Genomic DNA, 8,839 nt, shown 5'->3' with positions numbered 1-8,839 from the left:
TGTGCAGGAGGCAGCTGAATATAATAATATAGGTTGGGTACACAGTTCATCAGTTATTTTTAACATCACTCCTAATTGAGGATTGTGTCTTTAGGTCTTTAGTTTCCTCTCTCTCTCTCTCTCTCTCTCTCTCTCTCTCTCTCTCTCTCTCTCTCTCTCTTTTTTCTCTATCACCAAATTCTATAATATTCCCAATTAAGAAAGAGTTGGTTGCTCAATGGCAGGAAATAGAAGCATTAGCTACGTATTCTTCCCCTCTTACAAATTTTACCCTCCTGGACCTCTAAATATCAATTTTTTTTTAATGTTCTCAAAGAAATTAAGTCTCTGTGTTTATTTTTTTCTTCCTAGGAGTCACATTCTCACCACCTTCAGGCAATTTTACTTTCTAGGACCCATTTGTCCTTTGCAAAGCAATTCTGACTAGATCTAGATCTTAAAGAGAGTGAAAGGGGGGGGGGGAACAAAAAAAGAGAGACATCAATGTGAGAGAAACACATCAATTGGTTGCCTCCCCCGCACACCCCAACCACGGCCAGAGATCGAGCTTGCAACCAAGGTACATGCATTTGACCGGAATTGAACCAGTGCTCTATCCACTGAGCAAACCATCCAGGGCTAGATCTAGGGTCTTAAAACTGGCAGAAGAAAACCTTAACTCTCCTGTTTCATTATATTGAACACTAGCAAACAAGTGACCTCACCCTTAGATGTATGCTTAGTATCTCATATTTGTATTTGGGATATTAAAACTCCTGCATTTGTCACTCCTAATTGGATCCTAGGCAGGAAAAAAAAAAAAGCAGTTCACAGCATGTCCTCTGTGAGCTGTCATAAATAGAAATATGAGGTGGTGTCAAATTCTCCAAGGTTTGACAGCTAATGATTAGGATGTTTTAATTTAATGGACATATAGAACTTTTTCTGACATCTAAATGGGTGAGTGCCATAAGTTCTATTTTTTTTTGCACAGATTCAAATTTTGACTGAACAAAAAGTAGCTTAAAGTGGCATTTTAAAGAATAGACTTAGCAGAGAAGTTGATGTTAGCTGACTTTAGAAGTATGTTGATAGCATACAATAATAACATCACTACTTACATAATTAAAATCAATTTTAGACATTTTCTTCCTAAAACATTCATAGCAGTAAAGGGATATATGCACATAGAGAGTACTACTTTAAAAAGATCTGAGGGTCATTTTTCCTTTCTCGTTCTGGTCTTCCTTTGTTTCAGTTACTTGCATCTCTGTACAATGAAGCCAGAATGATAGGAAAACATGAATAGGGAGGGTTATATGTAATTTTTCTTGACATCATGGGAGAGAATGGATTATAAACAGTGGGAAGACCTATTGGAACACACTTCAGGTTTATTGCAAAATTGCTTTGATGGGGTTGTTTGTTTGTTTGTTTTTAATCCTCTCCCAAGGATATTTTTCCATTGTTTTTTAGAAAGAATGGGAGAGAGGGGGAAAGATTAGAGAGAGAGGGGGAGAGATTAGGGAGAGAGAAACATCTAAGTGAGAGAGACAAATCGATTGGTTGCCTCAGGCATGTGTCCCAACCAGGGCTAGTGATTGAGCCTGCGAGGGAGCTACAAGCCTGATTTCAGGAGAATCAAACCTGGGACCCTTCAGTCTGCAGGCCAACGCTCTAGCCACTGAGCCAAAATGGTTAAGGTTGTTTCAATGTTTTAATTGGTATATTTTATTTGAATAAGCCTGCTCTACAAGATTGTAAGTATGGAAAGTTTCACTTTTTTTTTTTCTTTCCTTTCTACTGTGTTGAAACGATTAGAAAATGAGAACATGTAGACCCATTCTATGATTTCAGATATTCAGATAGCCTGTGGAAAGCTCATTCACTCTCAGATAGCTCCCTCATCAGGCCACTAGTACTAGTAGCTTACTGTGATCTAAGGTTAAAAACATGCAACCTTTCAGCTTCAAATTTTGACAATTGATAGAATGTAGTGACAATGATATCCAATTGTTACCAAACTCTTAAAGAACTTTAGTTCTCCTCTTGAGACTGTGTTTTCATAAGGAGGGGAGGAAGAATCCCTATGGAAGCTTCAGAGGGGTCGGGAATTTTATGTTTGAAGTGGGGAAAGAGAAGAACACTAGACGAACAGGACTTAAGACACTGTCTTGTCTGCTTCAGTGTCTCCCTGGAATAACCCAGGACCCAACATACAAAAAAATACAGCTTCATTTCTCTGTTATGATTCTTACAAAGAAAATTTTACCATTAGTTAATGAATGATAAGATAATTCTCATCAGCATTTGAATTTGAATTTATAAATCACTTCTTCCTTGGGAACATGTATGTCAAGTATTTAGTCATTTCTTAGCCTGTTTCTTGATTTCTTTCAGATTAAGTTTTGCCAAATATATGAGTCAGTTTAATTGTTAAATGTATTTTTGTTTGATAAATGCTGAGAAAGTCATTATGGAAATAAAATAAAAATAGCCTATGTGTAAAATTTTACTATGGATGATGCTTTTCACCTTGATTATTTTATTTATTCAACCCTCACAGTTGTCCAATGATAACAACTTGTTAAAAACATGTTAGATCAGAAACCCACATGAGCTAAAATCTGTGGGGATGTTTCCATGATACAGTTATATATTCTGAAGTCCATACTGAATTATTTTCATATGTTCTTGACTTCTTCCTTTCAAATTTCCTGTGTAATGTTGAGTTTAACTCCTAATTCCTTCCTAGTGATATAATAATGGCTGAATTGTATACAAATCTACGTTTATTATCAGACATGCCATTGTCAATGAAAAACTAGCAATAAAAGTGTTTCATTCAGGGTTCTTGGTTAGAGCAACAGGAGAAGAAATGAGTATTTTTAAACAATAAGAGGATCATTGCAAACAAATGTGGACTCAGAAAAGCAATAGAAAACAGACAAACCAAGGTTGAAAATTGGCAGGAGTCAAAAGAGCTCTGTAAGGTGAACAGCAGGAAGCCCATAAAGGGCATGCATCAGAAACCATATGGTTTCCCACTATCCAGGCTGCTGCCGGAGGTCTGACCTCCAAGCGTTCCCTCTGCCAATAGCACGAAACCCTCCCTACTTATCAGGGTTTCTGATTGACTGAGCGAAAGTCACGTTTCCAACTCTTGGCTGTATCTGCGAGTGGCAAGAGAAAGACTATGCCTTCCTTCCTCCAACAGAATTAACAGCTTAAGAAAGTTTGCTGTGGGAGGGTGAGCCTCAGCCATTTCCATTCAAATAAGATCATACAGATTATGAAATTCCTGCAAAAGAGATATCTGTACAGTAGCCTCAATAGGAGTGGGGTGAGCTATAGGATCAAACATTTAAAAACAACAAAATATACACTACTCAGAATTACTTACAAACAAGATTGTAAAAAAATGTTTTCTACTAATATTTTTCTATTTTAAAAACTATAAAGAAAATATTTCATATTCAAGATATTAGTTGTTTTAAAATGTATTTTGTATAAAACTGCATACATTTATTTATTTGTTTATATTTGTAAGTACCCATGACAGATCTCAGTTGCCACAGTAGACTGTCCAAGGCTAGTGGAATTATCCAATTTGTGCCATAATGACAGAAGAAATGTACCAAAAATAAAATAAAAGAATACTTATGCCAAAGTATCATTAGACTCAGAGATGTATAAAAACTTAATAAGTAATGTTGGTAACTTCAAACTGATTTTTCTTCTGGTGTCAGTGGTTTTATATGGTTCTCTAATTGTCTAGGACACTTCTGCATCAAAATCACCTGGGAGGTGGGATGCTGGCATAAATTCAGATTCTTGGGCCCCATCCTACAACCACTAAACCTTAATTTGGGATGGTGAGACTAAAAAAGATTTTTAAAATATGTTTTTTTATTGATTTTAGAGAGAGAAAAGGAAGAGGGAGAGAGATAGAAACAGCAATGAAAGACAAACATCCATCTATTCCTCCTGCACTCCCGCTTTTGGGGATTGAGTTTGCAACTGAGGCATATGCTTAGACTGGGAAAGAAACCAGTAACCTCTTGGTGCATGGGACAAGGCTCAGTCCACTGAGCCACACCAGTCAGGCTAAAAATACATATTTTAAAGAAACACCCCAATTATATTTAAAAGCTTCAGACCCTATGCATTAGGAGTTGTTCTAAGTAACTCAAGCCAAGGTTACCTTAAGTTGGATCATGTTTGCCAAAACAAATAAACAAACAAAAAACAAAGATCAAGCAGAATTTGAAAAGGAAAAGCACCAGGGAATTACAAATGCTTTTGAAATCTTCCTCTCTAATATCTGGTCACTTTTATGTTCCCAAAGCCAAATACTGGTGCTGCTCCACCAAGAGTGTTTAGGTGCTTCTTAATGTTTTTAAAATAAAGTAAATTCTACTGTGGTCCAGTCCCTTCCTATGTTTCTCAAGTGAATCATATAAAATTTATTAGAGCGTTAGAAGGGAATTGTGAGCCGAGTTTTTAAAATATGATTTCTCCGCATGTGACTTTTAAGCATGTTAAAGGAAAAGTTATTTGGAATGAAAGAGATACTGTTAAGGGAAGGGAAGTTGCCAGTGTGCCTTCAGACTGCTTCTGGCTTTAGCGTGTCTCTCACACTATTGAAATGAATGGAAGCAATTATAAAAGGAAGCTGCTGACCTTTCTGGAAAGGCTGCCAATCCATAATACCTCCTGCAATGCTCATCCCTTTCATTCGTGCTTAACAAACCTTGTCACCCTTGTCACAGTGCCTGAGAACCCCTTGTTAACTTTTCCCCTTTTGTTGTCTTTAGGGTATCTGCAGCATGCCAGTCTGCTGAAATACCTCTCAATTGCCAATTAAAGGAAGTTTAAGAATGAGTACCTAGGGATGAATTAACCTAGCAAGTTAACCTGGGGGAAGAATGTGTTAGGGATACAAATTCTCCACATCACGGTTACATATTTACCTCCTCATCTGACTTACAGGAGGGAGGGGGCTGCTTGCATATTTGCACAACATTCGGAAAGCATCTCTATCTAGTTTTTCAGGGTGTGAACAATTTGAAAAACAAACACCCCTATCGTTTAAATGCTTCTCCCCCCCACAGCGTGTTCATTTTCCCTCAAGTGAAAAAAATGCTAATATTTAAACACTGCTTTGCAGAAACACTTATAGCAGGTACCTGTAGGTAGTATGAAGCAATTCCTTTCGGAGGGTCTTATCCAGAATATCTTCTTACTTTATCATGCCGTTGTAACACACAAACCCTGGATAATCCCTGTTTGGATTAACAATGATTTGAATGATTATTAAGCAGAATTCTTTAGAATTAAGTAGTTCTAACACTCAGCTTTAAAAAAAAATCTCACATTTAAATTATATGATATTTGAACACCTTTTTTATTATTTTTTCTTTGGTTTGTATTTCTCATTTTCTGCACTCATACTAATTAGCTTTCTTGAAGGAACATTTTAGACAATGATCCCTTAGTACAGTGGTTCTCAACCTTGGCTGCACATTAGAATCCTGGGAATCTTTTAAAAATTCTGATTTCTGGGCCTCATCCTCCGGAAATTCTGTTTCGTTGTTATGGGGTGGGACCACAACATTAGTAACAAAGAAACAGAATTTCCGGAGGATGAGGCCCAGAAATCAGGATTTTAAAAAGATTCCCAGGTGATTCTAATGTGCAGCCAAGGTTGAGAACCACTGCCTTAGTACCTATAGCTGAATGACTTCTTAACTTGCTTGCCCCTGGAGAGTAAAGACAAATGAAATGGAAGAATTTAAAATATGCAATATATTTAATCCTGTGGTACACTTATTTTCCATAAATATCATGGATTGCTCCTTATATTTATTGAGAACATATACAACCTTATTTAAACATTTACAAAGGTTAAAATAAGGGAGAAATAGCATACAATGAGCCTTTTAATTATATGTGCTAACTCATTTCCATGTATCTAATTTAACATCTCTGAAACTCTATCATGTCATTATTAATTCTAATTTTTAGATGAGGAACCTGAGAAACATATAGATGGAGTTATTTGACTGAAGCCATTTCGTTAGTAAGAGGCAACAGAGAAATTCAAAATCAAATAATTTTCCAGTTCAAATAGAATTCCCCCTAGACCCAGAGTCAAAGTTTGGTTTTCTCCCCCTATTTTACCAAACTACTTATAAATAAATCCATCCCAGATAAATAGGTTTCAAATATCAAGTTTAAAAAAAAAATCACAAAATTAGATGCCACTGGTTAAATCACTTCTAAAGAGGTGATTCAAGGGAACATTGGATCTATAAATATTAATCAGTAAAAATATGCCTTTCTACAAGTTTATCAATATAATCTGAAAAATGTTTGTTCTTTAGGGTCTACTCAATTTCACATTGGAACAGAAAGATTGCATTGTCTAAATGAAGAAGAGCACATACGTAATGAAAGTGTCTGTAAGCGCCACTTATTTCAATTCCGTTATGAAGATATCACTGAAACTGTACGCAACTTGCCCGAGTTGTACAGGAATGATGGCAAACATAGTACACTGCATACCTTCTCTCTCTCTCTCTCTCTCTCTCTCTCTCTCTCTCTCTCTCTCTCTCTAATATGGATGAATGTTAGTTTGAATTATTTTGTTTTCCTCATCCAAGACTTGCCAGTACATTTATAGCTGACGCTTGAGCAACACATATTTGAAGTCTAGGTTTCAGGGATCTGAAGATTTTTTTCCAATAAATATAGTGGGCCCTTCCTATGTGCAGTTTTGCATCCGCAGATTCGACCAACAGCAGATGGAAAACTATTTTCGCATTCCCAACCACAGTTTCTCCGCCACACACTCTCAGACCCAGATGAAACCCGAGTTCCATCTGTGGTGAGCTGAGTCTTCAGATGTGAGGGGTGATTGCAGTTAAGTTTGGGAGGAGTCAAGAGGTGTACGTGGCTTTTCAACCCCACAGGTTTGGCACCTCTAACCCCGCATAGTGCGAGGGGTCAATTGTATATAAGATTTAGGATTTCCTCTTTGTTTCATGATTTCTGTGAAGATCTAAAAACAGAGCCGTATCAGGACCTCCAATGTTCTGGTCATTACAGAAACCTGGGACACTTCCCTTCTCCCATATTTCCAAATCCTTGCTCTCTTCATATCTGACCTAATCTAAGATGACTGCATGACTGGAGAAGCCACAATGATACAGCACGCCTCCCTCACAGGTAAGTACTCCGCAGAGAGCTAGGGCTGGTGGTGCATCAGAAGTCACCGGTGCTGGTTTGGTTGTGCTCCAGTGGTTGGCAAACTCATTAGTCAACAGAGCCAAATATCAACAGTACAACGATTGAAATTTCTTTTGAGAGCCAAATTTTTTAAACTTAAACTATACAGGTAAGTACATTGTTATTAACTTAATTAGGGTACCCCTAAGGCTTAGGAAGAGCCACACTCAAGGGGCCAAAGAGCCGCATGTGGCTCATGAGCCGCAGTTTGCCAACCAGGGTCTAGGCCAGTGATGGCGAACCTATGACACGCGTGTCAGAGGTGATGCGCGAACTCATTTTTTTGGTTGATTTTTCTTTTATGAATGGCATTTAAATATATAAAATAAATATCAAAAATATAAGTCTTTGCTTTACTATGGTTGCAAATATCAAAAAATTTCTATATGTGACACGGCACCAGAGTTAAGTTAGGGTTTTTCAAAATGCTGACACGCCAAGCTCAAAAGGTTCGCCATCACTGGGAGGCTGTCCTGGGACTTCGTTTTAAAGAAAAAAGGAGGCCTTTTTTTTTTTTTCCTTCTTTCTCACAACATAATGTTTCATTTCATTCTGACTCTGCAGAATCCCTTCCAGCCTCCTGCACTAACATTTCACTAGGGCACCCCTCAGAACGCTCCCAGTATGCTAGGGATTTGTGATGCAAATGCTTTGATTAGCGTGTTCCACATTAGAATATTTCAGTGTTGTTACTTTCTTTGGTGTTACATCCAGTTTCAAGGTTATTAATAGAGGAGAAAAAGTACTATCATCTAAGAAATGACTTGATTGATATTATGATTTAAAAAATAATTTTACCTTGAGAGAACATATTGAAACGGTTTGAGGCCTTGCCCTGCTGCATCCAGAGCAAGATTATAGAAATTTCAGACAGTCCTCCCACTCCCCCGCCCCCCAAAAAACCACACAAAAATAATTTTACTTAACTTCAAGTAAGATAATTATTTATTAATGTGTCAATTAATTAAATGAAAATGCAGTCATTTGAAAAAGTACCTAAGGTTGGGTCAGGTAGAATACAAAAAAAAAAAAAAAATAAAGCCTATATGATTTTTCCAGTTTCCTTGAAAATATTAAGCTAATGAAAACATATAAACCTTCAAAGAATAGCCCTCATTAACTTTATATGGAACAAACTATATTCCTTTTCTCTTTCTTGGTTAGCAACATCATTCCCATTATTGGAAAAGAAATGACTCTGCAAGTTATTTCATCTTAGGCAGAACAGGGTAATAAGTTACTAATTTTGCCTTGTGTTATTTTCATAAGGTCTCTTAGCATCGTGGAGGGGGATATTAGAGCTAGAATCACAATTAAATATAATGGATTAAGAAAAGAAACAATACTCCAATCCCAAACGCTGGAGAAGTAAGATGGAGTCTTCCCTTTTCTTCTCTCCCTAATGCTTTATGGATCCTAACAGACAGAAGAGAATTGAGCTCGGGTTACATCCCTGTCTTGTTCTAATTTTGTAACAGCCTTTTAGAAGAAAAGATAGGTTTGAGGAAAAGGTGTCCCCAACCTCATTCTAATTGCTCAGCATGATTCTCTTTCTATATAATGAAAAGAG

Source organism: Myotis myotis, unplaced genomic scaffold (assembly GCF_014108235.1).
Source record: "Myotis myotis isolate mMyoMyo1 unplaced genomic scaffold, mMyoMyo1.p scaffold_m19_p_3, whole genome shotgun sequence".
Classification (NCBI taxonomy): domain Eukaryota; kingdom Metazoa; phylum Chordata; class Mammalia; order Chiroptera; family Vespertilionidae; genus Myotis; species Myotis myotis.
Note: the sequence above shows the minus strand (reverse complement) of the source record.